Raw genomic sequence first — 22486 nt, 5'->3', positions numbered from 1 at the left:
AATGCATGACCATGGTCATGATTCTGAATGCTGCCTCTGGTCATGTTACGAAATGCATGTCTGTGGCAATGTCATGAAATGCATGCCCGTAGCCATGTCACGAAATGCATGCTGGTGGCCACGTCACAAAATGCACGCCCGTGGCCAAGTTCAAAATGCATGCCCATGGCCACGTGATGAAATGCATGCCCTTGGCCACGTCACGATATTTATGCCCGAGTCCATGTCCTGCGGCCATGTCACGAAATGCATGCCATTGGCCACATTATGAAATGCATGCTCGTGGCCACGTTCACGAATGCTGCCTGTTGCCACATCATGAAATGCATGCCAGTGGCGACGTCACGAAATGAATGCTCGTGGCAACATCATGAAATGCATGCCCGTGGCAACGTCACGAAATGCATGTCCATGGCCATGTCTCAAAATGGTTGCCGGTGGCCACCTCATGAAATGCATGCCAGTGGCCACGTCACGAAATGCATGCCCGTGGTCATGATTCTGAATGCTGCCTGTGGTCATGTTACGAAATTGCATGCCTGTGGTCATCTCATGAAATTCATGCCCGTGGCCATGTCATGAAATGCTGCCTTTGGCCACGTCACGAAATGCATGCCCGTGCAATGTCAAAAAATGCATGCCCGTGGCCACGTTCAAAATGCATGCCCGTGGCCACATCAAGAAATGCATGCCCGTGGTCACGTTACGAAATGCATTCCCGTGGTCATGTCACGAAATGCATGCCTGTGACCATGTCACGAAAGCTGCCCGTGGCCACATCATGAAATGGATGCGCGTGGCCACGTCACGAAACGGATGCTTGTGTCCACAATATGAAATGCATGCCCGTGGACACGTCATAAAATGTATTCCTGTGGCAATGACACAAAATGCATGCCCACGGTCTCATTCCAAATGCATACCCGTGGCCATGTCACGAAATGCATGCCCGTAGCCATGTCCCGTGGCCATGTCACAAAATAAATGCCCGTGGCCACATCATGAAATGCATGCCCTTGGCCACGTCACGAAATGCATGCCCGTGGCCACATCACAAAATGCATGCCCTTGGCCACGTCACGATATTTATGCCCGAGTCCATGACCTGCGGCCATCTCACAAAATGCATGCCCATGGCCACATCATGAAATGCATGCCTGTGGCGACATCACAAAATGAATGCTCGTGGCCACATCATGAAATGCATGCCCATGGTAATGTTACGAAATGCATGTCCATGGCCATGTCTCGAAATGGATGCCCGTGTCCACCTCATGAAATGCATGCCAGTGGCCACGTCACGAAATGCATGCCCGTGGTCATGATTCTGAATGCTGCCTGTGGTAATGTTACGAATTTGCATGCCTGTGGTCATCTCATGAAATGCATGCCCGTGGCCACATCATGAAATGCATGCACGTGGCCACGTCACGAAATGCATGGCCATGGCCACGTCTCGATATGGATGCCCGTGGCCACATCATGAAATGCATGCCCGTGGCCACGTCACGAAATGCATGACCATGGTCATGATTCTGAATGCTGCCTCTGGTCAGGTTACGAAATGCATGTCTGTGGCAATGTCACGAAATGCATGCCCGTAGCCATGTAACGAAATGCATGCTGGTGGCCACGTCACAAAATGCACGACCGTGGCCTAGTTCAAAATGCATGCCCATGGCCACGTGATGAAATGCATGCCCTTGGCCACGTCACGATATTTATGCCCGAGTCCATGTCCTGCGGCCATGTCACGAAATGCATGCCATTGGCCACATCATGAAATGCATGCTCGTGGCCACGTTCACAAATGCTGCCTGTTGCCACATCATGAAATGCATGCCAGTGGCGACGTCACGAAATGAATGCTCGTGTCAACATCATGAAATGCATGCCCGTGGCAACGTCACGAAATGCATGTCCATGGCCATGTCTCAAAATGGTTGCCGGTGGCCACCTCATGAAATGCATGCCAGTGGCCACGTCACGAAATGCATGCCCGTGGTCATGATTCTGAATGCTGCCTGTGGTCATGTTACGAAATTGCATGCCTGTGGTCATCTCATGAAATTCATGCCCGTGGCCATGTCATGAAATGCTGCCTTTGGCCACGTCACAAAATGCATGCATGTGGCCACATCACGAAATGCATGCCCGTGCAATGTCAAAAAATGCATGCCCGTGGCCACGTTCAAAATGCATGCCCGTGGCCGCATCAAGAAATGCATGCTCGTGGTCACGTTACGAAATGCATGCTCGTGGTCACGTTACGAAATGCATGCCCGTGGTCATGTCACGAAATGCATGCCTGTGACCATGTCACGAATGCTGCCCGTGGCCACATCATGAAATGGATGCGCGTGGCCACGTCACGAAACGGATGCTTGTGTCCACAATATGAAATGCATGCCCGTGGCCACGTCATAAAATGTATTCCTGTGGCAATGACACAAAATGCATGCCCACGGTCTCGTTCAAAATGCATGCCCGTGGCCATGTCACGAAATGCATGCCCGTAGCCATGTCCCGTGGCCATGTCACAAAATAAATGCCTGTGGCCACATCATGAAATGCATGCCCGTGGCCACGTCACGAAATGCATGCCCGTGGCCACATCACAAAATGCATGCCCTTGGCCACGTCACGATATTTATGCCCGAGTCCATGACCTGCGGCCATCTCACAAAATGCATGCCCATGGCCACATCATGAAATGCATGCCTGTGGTCACGTCACAAAATGCATGCATGTGGCCACATCACAAAATGCATGCCCGTGCAATGTCACAAAATGCATGCCCGTGGCCAAGTCACAAAATGGTTGCCGGTGGCCACCTCATGAAATGCATGCCCGTGGTCATGTCACGAAATGCATGCCCGTGGCAATGTCACGAAAGCTGCCCGTGGCCACATCATGAAATGGATGCGTGTGGCCACGTCACGAAATGAATGCTTGTGGCCATGTCACGAATGCTGCCCGTTGCCACATCATGAAATGCATGCCCGTGGCAACGTCATGAAATGCATGCCCGTGGCCATGTCACGAAATGCATGCCCATGGCCACATCACAAAATGCATGCTCATGGTCATAAAATGAAATGCATGCCCGTGGCCATGTCATGAAATGCATGCCCATGGTCATGTCCCAAAATGTATGCCAGTTGCCAAGTTATGAAATGCAAGCCCGTGGTCATGTCACAGTTTGCATGCCCGTGGCCAGGTCATCAAATGCATCCCTGTGGCCACATCACTAAATGAAATCCCTTGGCAATGTCACAAAATGCATGCCCGTGGCCAAGTTCAAAATGCATGCCCGTGGCCACGTCACGAAATGCATGCCCATGGCAATGTCACGAAATGCATGCCCGTGGCCACATCATGAAATGCATGCACGTGGCAACGTCACGAAATGCATGTCCATGGCCATGTCTCAAAATGGTTGCCGGTGGCCACCTCATGAAATGCATGCCAGTGGCCACGTCACGAAATGCATGCCCGTGGTCATGATTCTGAATGCTGCCTGTGGTCATGTTACGAAATTGCATGCCTGTGGTCATCTCATGAAATTCATGCCCGTGGCCATGTCATGAAATGCTGCATGTGGCCACATCACGAAATGCATGCCCGTGCAATGTCAAAAAATGCATGCCCGTGGCCACGTTCAAAATGCATGCCCGTGGCCGCATCAAGAAATGCATGCTCGTGGTCACGTTACGAAATGCATGCTCGTGGTCACGTTACGAAATGCATGCCCGTGGTCATGTCACGAAATGCATGCCTGTGACCATGTCACGAATGCTGCCCGTGGCCACATCATGAAATGGATGCGCGTGGCCACGTCACGAAACGGATGCTTGTGTCCACAATATGAAATGCATGCCCGTGGCCACGTCATAAAATGTATTCCTGTGGCAATGACACAAAATGCATGCCCACGGTCTCGTTCAAAATGCATGCCCGTGGCCATGTCACGAAATGCATGCCCGTAGCCATGTCCCGTGGCCATGTCACAAAATAAATGCCTGTGGCCACATCATGAAATGCATGCCCGTGGCCACGTCACGAAATGCATGCCCGTGGCCACATCACAAAATGCATGCCCTTGGCCACGTCACGATATTTATGCCCGAGTCCATGACCTGCGGCCATCTCACAAAATGCATGCCCATGGCCACATCATGAAATGCATGCCTGTGGTCACGTCACAAAATGCATGCATGTGGCCACATCACAAAATGCATGCCCGTGCAATGTCACAAAATGCATGCCCGTGGCCAAGTCACAAAATGGTTGCCGGTGGCCACCTCATGAAATGCATGCCCGTGGTCATGTCACGAAATGCATGCCCGTGGCAATGTCACGAAAGCTGCCCGTGGCCACATCATGAAATGGATGCGTGTGGCCACGTCACGAAATGAATGCTTGTGGCCATGTCACGAATGCTGCCCGTTGCCACATCATGAAATGCATGCCCGTGGCAACGTCATGAAATGCATGCCCGTGGCCATGTCACGAAATGCATGCCCATGGCCACATCACAAAATGCATGCTCATGGTCATAAAATGAAATGCATGCCCGTGGCCACGTCATGAAATGCATGCCCATGGTCATGTCCCAAAATGTATGCCAGTTGCCAAGTTATGAAATGCAAGCCCGTGGTCATGTCACAGTTTGCATGCCCGTGGCCAGGTCATCAAATGCATCCCTGTGGCCACATCACTAAATGAAATCCCTTGGCAATGTCACAAAATGCATGCCCGTGGCCAAGTTCAAAATGCATGCCCGTGGCCACGTCACGAAATGCATGCCCATGGCAATGTCACGAAATGCATGCCCGTGGCCACATCATGAAATGCATGCACGTGACCACATCACGAAATGCATGGCCATGGCCACGTCTCGATATGGATGCCCGTGGCCACATCATGAAATGCATGCCCGTGGCCACCTCATGAAATGCATGCCCGTGGCCGCGTCACGAAATGCATGACCATGGTCATGATTCTGAATAATGCCTCTGGTCATGTTACGAAATGCATGTCTGTGGCAATGTCACGAAATGCATGCCCGTAGCCATGTCACGAAATGCATGCTGGTGGCCACGTCACAAAATGCACGCCCGTGGCCAAGTTCAAAATGCATGCCCATGGCCACGTGATGAAATGCATGCCCTTGGCCACGTCACGATATTTATGCCCGAGTCCATGTCCTGCGGCCATGTCACGAAATGCATGCCATTGGCCACATCATGAAATGCATGCCCGTGGCCACGTTCAAAATGCATGCCCGTGGCCACATCAAGAAATGCATGCTCGTGGTCACGTTACGAAATGCATGCTCGTGGTCACGTTACGAAATGCATTCCCGTGGTCATGTCACGAAATGCATGACTGTGACCATGTCACGAAAGCTGCCCGTGGCCACATCATGAAATGGATGCGCGTGGCCACGTCACGAAACGGATGCTTGTGTCCACAATATGAAATGCATGCCCGTGGCCATGTCATAAAATGTATTCCTGTGGCAATGACACAAAATGCATGCCCACGGTCTCATTCAAAATGCATACCCGTGGCCATGTCACGAAATGCATGCCCGTAGCCATGTCCCGTGGCCATGTCACAAAATAAATGCCCGTGGCTACATCATGAAATGCATGCCCTTGGCCACGTCACGAAATGCATGCCCGTGGCCACATCACAAAATGCATGCCCTTGGCCACGTCACGATATTTATGCCCGAGTCCATGACCTGCGGCCATCTCACAAAATGCATGCCCTTGGCCACATCATGAAATGCATGCCTGTGGCGACATCACGAAATGAATGCTCGTGGCAACATCATGAAATGCATGCCCGTGGCAACGTCACGAAATGCATGTCCATGGCCATGTCTCAAAATGGTTGCCGGTGGCCACCTCATGAAATGCATGCCAGTGGCCACGTCAAGAAATGCATGCCCGTGGTCATGTCATAGTTTGTATGCCCGTGGCCATGTCTCGAATGCTGCCCGTGGCCACATCATGAAATGGATGCGCGTGGCCACGTCACAAAATTGATGCTTGTGTCCACAATATGAAATGCATGTTCGTGGCCACGTCACAAAATGAATTCCCGTGGCAATAAAACAAAATGCATGCCTGTGGCCACGTTCAAAATGCATGCCTGTGGCCATGTCACGAAATGTATGCCCTTGGCCACGTCATGAAATTTATGCCCGAGGCCATGTCCTGCGGCCACGTTCAAAATGCATGCCCGTGGCAACGTCATGAAATGCATGCCCGTGGCCATGTTCTGCGGCCATGTCACGAAATGCATACTCGTGGTCAAGTTACGATATGCATGCCCGTGGTCATGTCACGAAATGCATGCCTGTGACCATGTCACGAAAGCTGCCCGTGGCCACATCATGAAATGGATGCGCGTGGCCACGTCACGAAACAGATGCTTGTGTCCACAATATGAGATGCATGCCCGTGGCCACGTCATAAAATGTATTCCCGTGGCAATGACACAAAATGCATGCCCGTGGCCTCGTTCAAAATGCATGCCCGTGGCCATTTCACGAAATGCATGCTCGTGGCCATGTCCTCTGTCCACGTCACAAAATACATGCCCGTGGCCACATCACAAAATGCATGCCTTTGACGACGTCACGAAATGCATGCCCTTGGCCACGTCATGAAATTAATGGCCGAGGCCATGTCCTGCGGCCATGTCACGAAATGCATGCCCGTGGCCACATCACGAAATACATGCTTGTGGCCATGTCACGAATGCTGCCCGTTGCCACATCATGAAATGCATGGCCGTGGCAATGTCATGAAATGAATGCTCGTGGCCATATCATGAAATGCATGCCCGTGGCAACGTCACGAAATGCATGCCCGTGGCCATGTCACGAAGTGCATGCCAATGGCCACATCACAAAATGCATGCTCATGGTCATATCATGAAATGCATGCCCGTGGCCACGTCATGAAATGCATGCCCTTGGTCATGTCACAAAATATATGCCATTTGCCATGTTATTAAATGCATGCCCGTAGTCATGTCACAGTTTGCATGCCCGTGGCCAGGTCATCAAATGCTTCCCTGTGGCCACATCACGAAATATATTCCCTTGGCAATGTCACAAAATGCATGCCCGTGGCCAAGTTCAAAATGCATGACCGTGACCACATCACTAAATGCATGCCCATGGCCATGTCCCGTGGCCACATCACGAAATGCATGCACATGGCAATGTCAAGAAATGAATGCTCGTGGCCACGTCACGAAATGCATGCCCTTGGCCATGTCACAATATTTATGCCCGAGTCCATGTCCTGCAGCCATGTCACGAAATGCATGCCCGTTGCCACATCACGAAATGAATGCTCATGGCCACATCATGAAATGCATGCCCGTGGCGACGTCACGAAATGAATGCTCATGGCCACATCATGAAATGCATGCCCGTGGCAACGTCACGAAATGCATGGCCATGGCCATGTCTCGAAATGGATGCCCGTGGCCACCTCATGAAATGCATGCCAGTGGCCATGTCACGAAATGCATGCCCGTGGCCATGATTCTGAATGCTGCCTGTGGTCATGTTACGCATTTGCATGCCTGTTGTCATCTCACGAAATTCATGCCCTTGGCAATGTCATGAAATGCTGCCTGTGGCCACGTCACAAAATGCATGCATGTGGACACATCAATAAATGCATGCCCGTGTAATGTCACAAAATGCATGCCCGTGGCCACGTTCAAAATGCATGCCCGTGGCCACGTCATGAAATGCATGCCCGTGGCCATGTCCTGCAGCCATGTCACGAAATGCATGCCCGTGGCCACATCAAGAAATGCATGCTCGTGGTCACGTTACGAAATGCATGCCCGTGGTCATGTCATGAAATGCATGCCCGTGGCCATGTCACGAAAGCTGCCCGTGGCCACATCATGAAATGGATGCGCATGGCCACATCACAAAATGGATGCTAGTGTCCACAACATGAAATGCTTGCCCATGGCCACGTCATAAAATGTATTCCTGTGGCAATGACACAAACTGCATGCCCGTTGCCTCGTTCAAAATGCATGCTCATAGCCATGTCACAAAATGCATGCCCGTGGCCATGTCCCGTGGCCACGTCACAAAATGCATGCCCGTGGCCACATCACGAAATGCATGCCCGTGGCCACGTTACGAAATGCATGCCCATGGCCACATCAAGAAATGCATGCCCTTGGCCACGTCACGATATTTATGCCCGAGTCCATGTCCTGCGGCCATCTCACAAAATGCATGCCCGTGTCCACATCATAAAATGCATGCTCCTGGCCATGTCACGAATGCTGCCCGTTGCCACATCATGAAATGCATGCCCGTGGCGACATCACGAAATGAATGCTTGTGGCCACATCATGAAATGCATGCCCGTGGCGACATCACGAAATGAATGCTTGTGGCAACATCATGAAATGCATGCCCGTGGCAATGTCACGAAATGCATGGCCATGGCCATGTCCTGCGGCCATGTCACGAAAAGCATACTCGTGGTCAAGTTACGAAATGCATGCCCGTGGTCATGTCATGAAATGCATGCCCGTGGCCATGTCACGAAATGCATGCCCGTGGCCACATCACGAAATGCATGCCCTTGGCCACGTCATGATATTTATGCCCGAGTCCATGTCCTGCGGCCATCTCACAAAATGCATGCCCATGGCCACATCATGAAATGCATGCTCCTGGCCATGTCACGAATGCTGCCCGTCGCCACATCATGAAATGCATGCCCGTGGCGACGTCACAAAATGAATGCTCGTGGCCAAATCATGAAATTCATGCCCGTGGCAATGTCACGAAATGCATGGCCAAGGCCATGTCTCGAAATGGATGCCCGTGGCCACCTCATGAAATGCATGCCAGTGGCCACGTCACGAAATGCATGCCCGTGGTCATGATTCTAAATGCTGCCTGTGGTCATGTTACGAAATTGCATGCCTGTGGTCATCTCATGAAATTCATGCCCGTGGCCATGTCATGAAATGCTACCTGTGGCCACGTCACAAAATGCATGCATGTGGCCACATCACAAAATGCATGCCCGTGCAATGTCACAAAATGCATGCCCGTGGCCACGTTCAAAATGCATGCCCGTGGCCAAGTTATGAAATACATGCCCGTGGTCATGTCACAGTTTGCATGCCCGTGGTCATGTCACGAAATGCATACCCGTGGCAACGTCATGAAATGCATGCCCGTGGCCATGTCCTGCGGCCATGTCACGAAATGCATACTCGTGGTCAAGTTACGAAATGCATGCCCGTGGTCATGTCACGAAATGCATGCCCGTGGCCATGTCACGAAAGCTGCCCGTGGCCACATCATGAAATGGATGCACGTGGCCACATCACAAAATGGATGCTCGTGTCCACAGTATGAAATGCATCCCCGTGGCCACGTCATAAACTGTATTCCCGTGGCAATGACACAAAATGCATGCCCGTGGCCTCGTGCAAAATGCATGCCCGTGGCCATGTCACGAAATGCATGCCCGTGGCCATGTCCTTTGGCCACGTCACAAAATGCATGCCAGTGGCCACATCACGAAATGCATGCTTTTGGCCACGTCACGAAATGCATGCCCGTGGCCACATCACGAAATGCATGCCCTTGGCCACGTCATGATATTTATGCCCGAGTCCATGTCCTGCGGCCATCTCACAAAATGCATGCCCGTGGCCACATCATGAAATGCATGCTCCTGGCCATGTCACGAATGCTGCCCGTTGCCACATCATGAAATGCATGCCCGTGGCGACGTCACAAAATGAATGCTCGTGGCCACATCATGAAATTCATGCCCGTGGCAATGTCACGAAATGCATGGCCATGGCCATGTCTCGAAATGGATGCCCGTGGCCACCTCATGAAATGCATGCCAGTGGCCACGTCACGAAATGCTTGCCCGTGGTAATGATTCTGAATCCTGCCTGTGGTCATGTTACGAAATTGCATGCCTGTGGTCATCTCACGAAATTCATGCCTGTGGCAATGTCATGAAATGCTGCCTGTGGCCACGTCACAAAATGCATGCATGTGGCCACATCACGAAATGCATGCCCGTGTAATGTCACAAAATGTATGCCCGTGGCCACGTTCAAAATGCATGCCCGTGGCAACGTCATGAAATGCATGCCCGTGGCCATGTCCTGCGGCCATGTCACGAAATGCATACTCGTGGTCAAGTTACGAAATGCATGCCCGTGGTCATGTCACGAAATGCATGCCCGTGGCCATGTCACGAAAGCTGCCCTTGGCCACATCATGAAATGGATGCACGTGGCCACATCACGAAATGGATGCTCGTGTCCACAATATGAAATGCATGCCCGTGGCCACGTCATAAAATGTATTCCCGTGGCAATGACACAAAATGCATGCCCGTGGTCTCGTTCAAAATGCATGCCCGTGGCCATGTCACGAAATGCATGCCCGTGGCCTTGTCACAAAATGCATGCCCGTGGCCACGTCACGAAATGCATGCCCGTGGCCACATCACAAAATGCATGCCCGTGGCCACGTCACGAAATGCATGCCCGTGGCCACATCATGAAATGCATGCCCTTGGCCACGTCATGATATTTATGCCCGAGTCCATGTCCTGCGGCCATCTCACAAAATGCATGCCCGTGGCCACATCATGAAATGCATGCTCCTGGCCATGTCACGAATGCTGCCCGTTGCCACATCATGAAATGCATGCCAGTGGCGATGTCACGAAATGAATGCTCGTGGCCACATCATGAAATGCTTGCCAGTGGCCACGTCACAAAATGCATGCCCGTGGTCATGATCCTAAATGCTGCCTGTGGTCATGTTACGAAATTGCATGCCTGTGGTCATCTCATGAAATTCATGCCCGTGGCCATGTCATGAAATGCTGCCTTTGGCCACGTCACAAAATGCATGCATGTGGCCACATCACGAAATGCATGCCCGTGGCCATGTTTAAAATGCATGCCCGTGGCCATGTCCTGCGGCCATGTCATGAAATGCATGCCCGTGGCCACATCAAGAAATGCATGCTCCTGGTCACGTTACAAAATGCATGCTCGTGGTCACGTTACGAAATGCATGCCCGAGGTCATGTCACGAAATTCATGCCTGTGACCATGTCATGAAAGCTGCCCGTGGCCACATCATGAAATGGATGCGCGTGGCCACGTCACGAAACGGATGCTCGTGTCCACAATATGAAATGCATGCCCGTGGCCATGTCATAAAATGTATTCCTGTGGCAATGACACAAAATGCATGCCCACGGCCTCGTTCAAAATGCATGCTCGTGGCCACGTTCAAAATGCATGCCCGTGGCCAAGTTATGAAATACATGCCCGTGGTCATGTCACAGTTTGCATGCCCGTGGCCATGTCACGAATGCTGCCCGTGGTCATGTCACAGTTTGTATGCCCGTGGCCATGTCTCAAATGCTGCCCGTGGCCACATCATGAAATGGATGCGCGTGGCCACGTCACAAAATTGATGCTTGTGTCCACAATATGAAATGCATGTTCGTGGCCACGTCACAAAATGAATTCCCGTGGCAATAAAACAAAATGCATGCCCGTGGCCACGTTCAAAATGCATGCCTGTGGCCACATCATGAAATGCATGCCCTTGGCCACGTCATGATATTTATGCCCGATTCCATGTCCTGCGGCCATCTCACAAAATGCATGCCCATGGCCACATCATGAAATGCATGCTCCTGGTCATGTCACGAATGCTGCCCGTTGCCACATCATGAAATGCATGCCCGTGGCGATGTCACGAAATGAATGCTCGTGGCCACATCATGAAATTCATGCCCGTGGCAATGTCACAAAATGCATGGCCATGGCCATGTCTCGAAATGGATGCCCGTGGCCACCTCATGAAATGCATGCCAGTGGCCACGTCACGAAATGCATGTCCGTGGTCATGATCCTAAATGCTGCCTGTGGTCATGTTACGAAATTGCATTCCTGTGGTCATCTCATGAAATTCATGCCCATGGCCATGTCATGAAATGCTGCCTTTGGCCACGTCACAAAATGCATGCATGTGGCCACATCACGAAATGCATGCCAGTGCAATGTCAAAAAATGCATGCCCGTGGCCACGTTCAAAATGCATGCCCGTGGCCACGTCATGAAATGCATGCCAGTGGCCATGTCCTGCGGCCATGTCATGAAATGCATGCCCGTGGCCACATCAAGAAATGCATGCTCGTGGTCACGTTACGAAATGCATGCTCGTGGTCACGTTACGAAATGCATGCTCGTGGTCACGTTACGAAATGCATGCCCGTGGTCATGTCACGAAATGCATGCCTGTGACCATGTCACGAAAGCTGCCCGTGGCCACATCATGAAATGGATGCGCGTGGCCAAGTCACGAAATACTGCCCATGGTTATGTCACTAAATGCATGCCAGTGGTTATGTCACAAAATGCATGCCCGTGGACATGTCACGAATTGCATGCCCGTGGTCATGTCACGAAATGCATGCTCATGGACATGTCAGAAATGCATGCCCTGGTTATGTCACGAAATGCATGCCTGTCAAGAAATGCATGCGCGTGCCCATGTTACGAAATGCATGCCAGTGGCCATGTCACAAAATGCATGCCCGTGGCCATTTCAGGAAATGCATGCCCGTGGCCATGTCACAAAATGAATGCCTGTGGCAACGTCACGAAATACTGCCCATGGTCATGTCACTAAATGCATGCCAGTGGTTATGTCACGAAATGCATGCTCATGGTCATGTCAGAAATGCATGCCCTGGTTATGTCACGAAATGCATGCCTGTCAAGAAATGCATGCGCGTGCCCATGTTACGAAATGCATGCCAGTGGCCATGTCACAAAATGCATGCCCGTGGCCATTTCAGGAAATGCATGCCCGTGGCCATGTCACAAAATGAATGCCTGTGGCAACGTCACGAAATACTGCCCATGGTCATGTCACTAAATGCATGCCCTGGTTATGTCACGAAATGCATGCCTGTCAAGAAATGCATGCGCGTGCCCATGTTACGAAATGCATGGCAGTGGGCATGTCACGAATTGCATGCCTGTGGCCATGTCACGAAATGCATGCCCGTGGCCATGTCACAAATTGCATGCCCGTGGTGATGTCACAAAATGCATGCCCGTTGTCATTTCACGAAATGCATGCCCGTGGTTATGTCAGGAAATGCATGTCTGTCACGAAATGCATGCCCGTGCCCATGTCACGAAATGCATGACCGTGGCTATGTCACGAAATGCATACCCGTGGCCATGTCACAAATTGCATGCCCGTGGTCATGTCACGAAATGCATGCATGTGGTCATGTCACGAAATGCATGCCCGTGGTTATGTCACGAAATGCATGCCCGTGGTTATGTCACAAAATACATTACTGTATACGAAATGCATGCCCATGCCGATGTCACGAAATGCATGCCATTGGCCATGTCACAAAATGCATGCCAGTGGCCATGTCACAAAATGCATGCCCATGGCCATTTCAGGAAATGCATGCCCGTGGCCATGTCACAAAATGCATGCCTGCAGCCATGTTACGAAATGCATGCCCATGGCCATGTCACGAAATGCATGCCCGTGGTCATGTCACGAAATGCATGCCTGTCACGAAATACTGCCCGTGGCCATGTCACTAAATGCATGCCCGAGGGTATGTCACTAAATGCATGCCCGTGGGTATGTCACAAAATGCATGCAAATGTCCATGTCACAAAATGCATGCCCATGGGCATGTCACGAAATGCATGCCCAAGGGCATGTCACGAATTGCATGCCCGAGGCCATGTCACGAAATGCATGCCCATTGGCATGTCACAAATTGCATGCACGTGGTCATATCACGAAATGCATGCCCGTGGTTATGTCACGAAATGCATAAGTGTCACGATATGCATGCCCGTGCCTATGTCACGAAATGCATGCAAGTGGCCATGTTACAAAATGCATGCCCATGTCACGAAATGCATGCACGTGGTCATGTCACGAAATGCATGCCTGTCACGAAATGCTGCCGTGGCCATTTCACTAAATGCATGCCCGTGGTTATGTCACAAAATGTATGCCGATGGCCATGTCACAAAATGCATGCCCAAGGGCATGTCACGAATTGCATGCTCATGGTCATGTCAGAAATGCATGCCCTGGTTATGTCACAAAATGCATGCCTGTCAAGAAATGCATGTCCGTGCCCATGTCACGAAATGCATGACCGTGGCCATGTCACGAAATGCATGCCCGTGGCCATGTCACGAAATGCATGCCCGTGGTCATGTCACGAAATGCATGCCCGTGGCCATGTCACGAAATACATGCCCGTGGCCATGTCACAAATTCCATGCCTGTGGTCATGTCACGAAATGCATGCATGTGGTCATGTCACGAAATGCATGCCCGTGGTCATGTCAGAAATGCAAGCCCTGGTTATGTCACGAAATGCGTGCCTGTTACGAAATGCATGCCCGTGCCCATGTCACGAAATGCATGCCAGTGGCCATGTCACGAAATGCATGCCCGTGGCCATTTCAGGAAATGCATGCCCGTGCCCATGTCACCAAATGCATGCCAGTGGGCATGTCACGAATTGCATGCCTGTGGCCATGTCACGAAATGCATGCCCGTGGCCATTTCACAAATTGTATGCCAGTGGTGATGTCACAAAATGCATGCCCTTTGTCATTTCACGAAGTGCATGCCCGTGGTTATGTCACGAAATGCATGTCTGTCACGAAATGCATGCCCGTGGCCATGTCACGAAATGCATGACCGTGGCCATGTCACGAAATGCATGCCCGTGGCTATGTCACGAAATGTATGCCCGTGGCCATGTCACAAATTCCATGCCCGTGGTCATGTCACAAAATGCATGCATGTGGTGATGTCACGAAATGCATGCCCGTGGTTATGTTACGAAATGCATGCTCATGGTTATGTCACAAAATACATTCCTGTCACGAAATGCATCCCCATGCCGATGTCACGAAATGCATGACAGTGTCCATGTCACAAAATGCATGCCCGTGGCCATTTCAGGAAATGTATGCCTGTGGCCATGTCACGAAATGCATGCCCGTGGCCATGTCACAAATTGTATGCCCATGGTCATGTCACAAAATGTCTGCATGTGGTCATGTCAGAAATGCATGCCCGGGTTATGTCACGAAATGCGTGCCTGTTACGAAATGCATGCCCGTGCCCATGTCACGAAATGCATGACCGTGGATATGTCACAAATTGCATGCTTGTGGCCATGTTACGGAATGCATGCCAGTGGCCATGTCACAAATTGCATGCCCGTGGTCATGTCACGAAATGCATGCATGTGGTCATGTCACGAAATGCATGCCCGTGGTTATGTCACAAAATGCATGCTCGTGGTTATGTCAAAAATACATTCCTGTCATGAAATGCATGCCCATGCCGATGTCACGAAATGCATGCTAGTGTCCATGTCACAAAATGCATGCCCGTGGCCATTTCAGGAAATGTATGCCCGTGGCCATGTCACGAAATGCATGCCCGTGGTTATGTCACGAAATGCATGCCCGTGGTTATGTCACGAAATGCATGCCCGTGTCCATGTCACAAAATGCATGCCCAAGGGCATGTCACGAATTGCATGCATGTGGTCATGTCAGAAATGCATGCCCGGGTTATGTCACGAAATGCGTGCCTGTTACGAAATGCATGCCCGTGCCCATGTCACGAAATGCATGCCCGTGGATATGTCACAAATTGCATGCTTGTGGAAATGTCACGGAATGCATGCCCATGGCCATGTCACAAAATGCATGCCCGTGGCCATTTCAGGAATTGTATGCCCGTGGCCATGTCACGAAATGCATGCCCGTGGCCATGTCACAAATTGTATGCCCGTGGTCATGTCACGAAATGCATGCCCGTGGTTATATAACGAAATGCATGCCCGTGGTTATGTCACAAAATACATTCCTGTCACGCCATGCATGCTAGTGGCCATGTCACAAAATGCATGCCTGTGGCCATTTCAGGAAATGCATGCACGTGGCCATGTCACGAAATGCATGCCCGTGGCCATGTCACAAATTGCATGCCCGTGGTCATGTCACGAAATGCATGCATGTGGTCATGTCAGTAATGCAAGCCCATGTTATGTCACGAAATGCGTGCCTGTTACGAAATGCATGCCCGTGCCCATGTCACGAAATGCATGCCAGTGGCCATGTCACGAAATGCATGCCCGTGGCCATTTCAGGAAATGCATGCCCGTGCCCATGTCACCAAATGCATGCCAGTGGGCATGTCACGAATTGCATGCCTGTGGCTATGTCACAAAATGTATGCCCGTGGCCATTTCACAAATTGTATGCCAGTGGTGATGTCACAAAATGCATGCCCTTTGTCATTTCACGAAGTGCATGCCCGTGGTTATGTCACGAAATGCATGTCTGTCACGAAATGCATGCCCGTGGCCATGTCACGAAATGCATGACAGTGGCCATGTCACGAAATGCATGCCCGTGGCTATGTCACGAAATGTATGCCCGTGGCCATGTCACAAATTCCATGCCCGTGGACATGTCACAAAATGCATGCATGTGGTCATGTCACGAAATGCATGCCCGTGGTTATGTTACGAAATGCATGCTCATGGTTATGTCACAAAATACATTCCTGTCACGAAATGCATGCCCATGCCGATGTCACGAAATGCATGACAGTGTCCATGTCACAAAATGCATGCCCGTGGCCATTTCAGGAAATGTATGCCCGTGGCCATGTCACAAATGGTATGCCCGTGGTCATGTCACAAAATGCCTGCATGTGGTCATGTCAGAAATGCATGCACGGGTTATGTCACTAAATGCGTGCCTGTTATGAAATGCATGCCCGTGCCCATGTCACGAAATGCATGCCCGTGGATATGTCACAAATTGCATGCTTGTGGCCATGTCACGGAATGCATGCCCATGGCCATGTCACAAAATGCATGCCCGTGGCCATTTCAGAAAATGTATGCCCGTGGCCATGTCACGAAATGCATGCCCGTGCCCATGTCACGAAATGCATGCCCGTGGATATGTCACAAATTGCATGCTTGTGGCCATGTCACGGAATGCATGCCCATGGCCATGTCACAAAATGCATGCCCGTGGCCATTTCAGGAAATGTATGCCCTTGGCCATGTCACAAATTGTATGCCCGTGGTCATGTCACGAAATGCATGCATGTGGTCATGTCAGAAATGCATGCTCGGGTTATGTCACGAAATGCGTGCCTGTTACGAAATGCTTGCCCGTGCCCATGTCACGAAATGCATGCCCGTGGACATGTCACAAATTGCATGCCCATGGTCATGTCACGAAATGCATGCTCATGGTCATGTCAGAAATGCATGCCCTGGTTATGTCACGGAATGCATGCCTGTCAAGAAATGCATGCCCGTGTCCATGTCACCAAATGCATGCCAGTGGGCATGTCACGAATTGCATGCCTGTGGCCATGTCACGGAATGCATGCCTGTGGCCATGTTACAAATTGCATGCCCGTGGTGATGTCACAAAATGCATGCCCATTGTCATTTCACGAAATGCATGCCCGTGGTTATGTCACGAAATGCATGTCTGTCACGTAATGCATGCCTGTGCCCATGTCACGAAATGCTTGCCCGTGCCCATGTCACGAAATGCATGCCCGTGGACATGTCACAAATTGCATGCCCATGGTCATGTCACGAAATGCATGCTCATGGTCATGTCAGAAATGCATGCCCTGGTTATGTCACGGAATGCATGCCTGTCAAGAAATGCATGCCCGTGTCCATGTCACCAAATGCATGTCTGTCACGTAATGCATGCCTGTGCCCATGTCACGAAATGCATGACCGTGGCCATGTCACGAAATGCATGCCCGTGGCCATGTCACGAAATGCATGCCCGTGGCCATGTCACAAATTGCATGCCCGTGGTCATGTCACGAAATGCATGCATGTGGTCATGTCACGAAATGCATGCCCGTGGTTATGTCACGAAATGCATGCCCGTGGTTATGTGACAAAATACATTCCTGTCACGAAATGCATGCCCATGTGGATGTTACGAAATGCATGCCAGTGTCCATGTCACAAAATGCATACCCGTGGCCATGTCACAAATTGTATGCCCGTGGTCATGTCACGAAATGCATGCATGTGGTCATGTCAGAAATGCAATCCCGGGTTATGTCACGAAATGCGTGCCTGTTACGAAATGCATGCCCGTGCCCATGTCACGAAATGCATGCCCGTGGACATGTCACAAATTGCATGCCCCTGGTCATGTCACGACATGCATGCATGTGGTCATGTCACGAAATGCATGCCCGTGGTTATGTCACGAAAAGCATGCCCGTGGTTATGTCACGAAATGCATTCCTGTCACGAAATGCATGCCCATGCCGCTGTCACGAAATGCATGCCAGTGGCCATGTCACAAAATGCATGCCCGTGGCCATTTCAGGAAATGCATTCCCGTGGCCATGTCACGAAATGCATGCACGTGGCCATGTCACGAAATGCGTGCCTGTTACGAAATGCATGCCCCTTCCCATGTCACGAAATGCATGCCAGTGGCCATGTCACGAAATGCATGCCCTTGGCCATTTCAGAAAATGCATGCCCGTGGCCATGTCACAAAATGCATGCCCGTGGTTATGTCACGAAATGCATGCCCGTGGCCATGTCACGAAATGCATGTCCGTGGCCATGTCACAAATTGCATGCCAGTGGTCATGTCAAGAAATGCATGCCCGTGGTTATGTCTCAAAATGCATGCCCGTGGTTATGTCACAAAATACATTCCTGTCACGAAATACATGCCCATGCCGATGTCACGAAATGCATGCCAGTGGCCATGTCACAAAATGCATGCCCGTGGCCATTTCAGGAAATGCATTCCCGTGGCCATGTCACGAAATGCATGCACGTGGCCATGTCATGAAATGCGTGCCTGTTACGAAATGCATGCCCCTGCCCATGTCACGAAATGCATGCCAGTGGCCATGTCACGAAATGCATGCCCGTGGCCATTTCAGTAAATGCATGCCCGTGGCCATGTCACGAAATGCATGCCCGTGGCCATGTCACAAATTGTATGACCGTGGTCATGTCACAAAATGCATGCATGTGGTCATGTCAGAAATGCATGCCCGGGTTATGTCACGAAATGCATGCCTGTTACGAAATACATGCCTGTGGCCATGTCACGAAATGCATGCCAGTGGCCATGTCACGAAATGCATGCCCTTGGCCATTTCAGAAAATGCATGCCCGTGGCCATGTCACAAAATGCATGCCCGTGGTTATGTCACGAAATGCATGCCCGTGGCCATGTCACGAAATGCATGTCCGTGGCCATGTCACAAATTGCATGCCAGTGGTCATGTCAAGAAATGCATGCATGTGGTCATGTCACGAAATGCATGCCCGTGGTTATGTCTCAAAATGCATGCCCGTGGTTATGTCACAAAATACATTCCTGTCACGAAATACATGCCCATGCCGATGTCACGAAATGCATGCCAGTGGCCATGTCACAAAATGCATGCCCGTGGCCATTTCAGGAAATGCATTCCCGTGGCCATGTCACGAAATGCATGCACGTGGCCATGTCATGAAATGCGTGCCTGTTACGAAATGCATGCCCCTGCCCATGTCACGAAATGCATGCCAGTGGCCATGTCACGAAATGCATGCCCGTGGCCATTTCAGGAAATGCATGCCCGTGGCCATGTCACGAAATGCATGCCCGTGGCCATGTCACAAATTGTATGACCGTGGTCATGTCACAAAATGCATGCATGTGGTCATGTCAGAAATGCATGCCCGGGTTATGTCACGAAATGCATGCCTGTTACGAAATACATGCCTGTGGCCATGTCACGGAATGCATGCCCGTGGCCATGTCACAAATTGCATGCCCGTGGTCATGTCACGAAATGCATGCATGTGGTCATGTCACGAAATGCATGCCCGTGATTATGTCACGAAATGCATGCTCGTGGTTATGTCACAAAATACATTCCTGTCACGAAATGCATGCCCATGCCGATGTCACGAAATGCATGCCCATGCCGATGTGACAAAATGCATGCCAGTGTCCATGTCACACGGACGCATGCCCGTGGCCATTTCAGGAAATGTATGCCCGTGGCCATGTCACGAAATGCATGCCCGTGGCCATGTCACAAATTTTATGCCCGTGGTCATATCACGAAATGCATGCCTGTTACGGAATGCATGCCCGTGCCCATGTCACAAAATGCATGCCCATGGACATGTCACTAATTTCATGCTCGTGGTAATGTCACGAAATTCATGCTCATGGTCATGTCAGAAATGCATGCCCTGGTTATGTCACGAAATGCATGCCTATCAAGAAATGCATGCCCGTGCCCATGTCACCAAATGCATGCCAGTGGGCATGTCACGAATTGCATGCCTGTGGCCATGTCACGTAATGCATGCCCGTGGCCATGTCACAAATTGCATGCCCGTGGTGATGTCACAAAATGCATGCCCATTGTCATTTCACAAAATGCATGCCCGTGGTTATGTCACGAAATGCATGTCTGTCACGAAATGCATGCCCGTGCCCATGTCACGAAATGCATGACCGTGGCCATGTCACGAAATGCATGCCCGTGGCCATGTCACAAATTGCAAAACCCGTGGTCATGTCACGAAATGCATGCCCGTGGCCATGTCACAAATTTCATGCCCGTGGTCATGTCACAAAATGCATGCATGTGGTCATGTCAGAAATGCATGCCCATGTTATGTCACAAAATGCGTGCCTGTTACGAAATACATGCCCGTGCCCATGTCACGAAATGCATGCCAGTGGCCATGTCACGAAATGCATGCCCGTGGCCATTTCAGGAAATGCATGCCCGTGGCCATGTCACAAAATGCATGCCTGTGGCAACGTCACGAAATACTGCCCGTGGTCATGTCACTAAATGCATGCCAGTGGTTATGTCACAAAATGCATGCCCGTGCCCATGTCACGAAATGCATGCCCGTGGACATGTCACAAATTGCATGCCTGTGGCCATGTCACGGAATGCATGCCCGTGGCCATGTCACAAATTGCATGCCCCTGGTCATGTCACAAATTGCATGCCCTTGGTGATGTCACAAAATGCATGCCCGTTGTTATTTCATGAAATGCATGCCCGTGGTTATGTCACGAAATGCATGTCTGTCACGAAATGCATGCCCATGCCCATGTCACGAAATGCATGACCGTGGCCATGTCACGAAATGCATGCCCATTGTCATTTCACAAAATGCATGCCCGTGGTTATGTCACGAAATGCATGTCTGTCACGAAATGCATGCCCGTGCCCATGTCACGAAATGCATGACCGTGGCCATGTCACGAAATGCATGCCCGTGGCCATGTCACGAAATGCATGCCCATGGCGATGTCACAAATTGCAAAACCCGTGGTCATGTCACGAAATGCATGCCCGTGGCCATGTCACAAATTTCATGCCCGTGGTCATGTCAAGAAATGCATGCATGTGGTCATGTCAGAAATGCATGCCCGGGTTATGTCACAAAATGCGTGAATGTTACGAAATGCATGCCCGTGCCCATGTCACGAAATGCATGCCAGTGGCCATGTCACGAAAGGCATGCCCGTGGCCATTTCAGGAAATGCATGCCCGTGGCCATGTCACAAAATGCATGCCTGTGGCAACGTCACGAAATACTGCCCGTGGTCATGTCTCTAAATGCATGCCAGTGGTTATGTCACAAAATGCATGCCCGTGCCCATGTGACGAAATGCATGCCCATGGACATCTCACAAATTGCATGCCCGTGGTCATGTCACGAAATGCATGCTCATGGTCATGTCAGAAATGCATGCCCTGGTTATGTCACGAAATGCATGCCTGTCAAGAAATGCATGCCTGTGCCCATGTCACCAAATGCATGCCAGTGGGCATGTCACGAATTGCATGCCTGTGGCCATGTCACGAAATGCATGCCCGTGGACATGTCACAAATTGCATGCCCGTGGTGATGTCACAACATGCATACCCGTTGTCATTTCACGAAATGCATGTCTCTCACGAAATGCATGCCCTTGCCCATGTCACGAAATGCATGACCGTGGCCATGTCACGAAATGCATGCCCGTGGCCATGTCACAAATTGCATGCATGTGGTCATGTCACGAAATGCATGCCCGTGGTTATGTCACGATATGCATGCTCGTGGTTATGTCACAAAATACATTCCTGTCACGAAATGCATGCCCATGCCGATGTCACGAAATGCATGCCAGTGTCCATGTCACAAAATGCATGCCCGTGGCCATTTCAGGAAATGTATGCCCGTGGCCATGTCACGAAATGCATGCCCATGGCCATGTCACAAATTGTATGCCCGTG

This window comes from Acipenser ruthenus, chromosome 47 (assembly GCF_902713425.1).
Source record: "Acipenser ruthenus chromosome 47, fAciRut3.2 maternal haplotype, whole genome shotgun sequence".
Lineage (NCBI taxonomy): Eukaryota > Metazoa > Chordata > Actinopteri > Acipenseriformes > Acipenseridae > Acipenser > Acipenser ruthenus.
Note: the sequence above shows the minus strand (reverse complement) of the source record.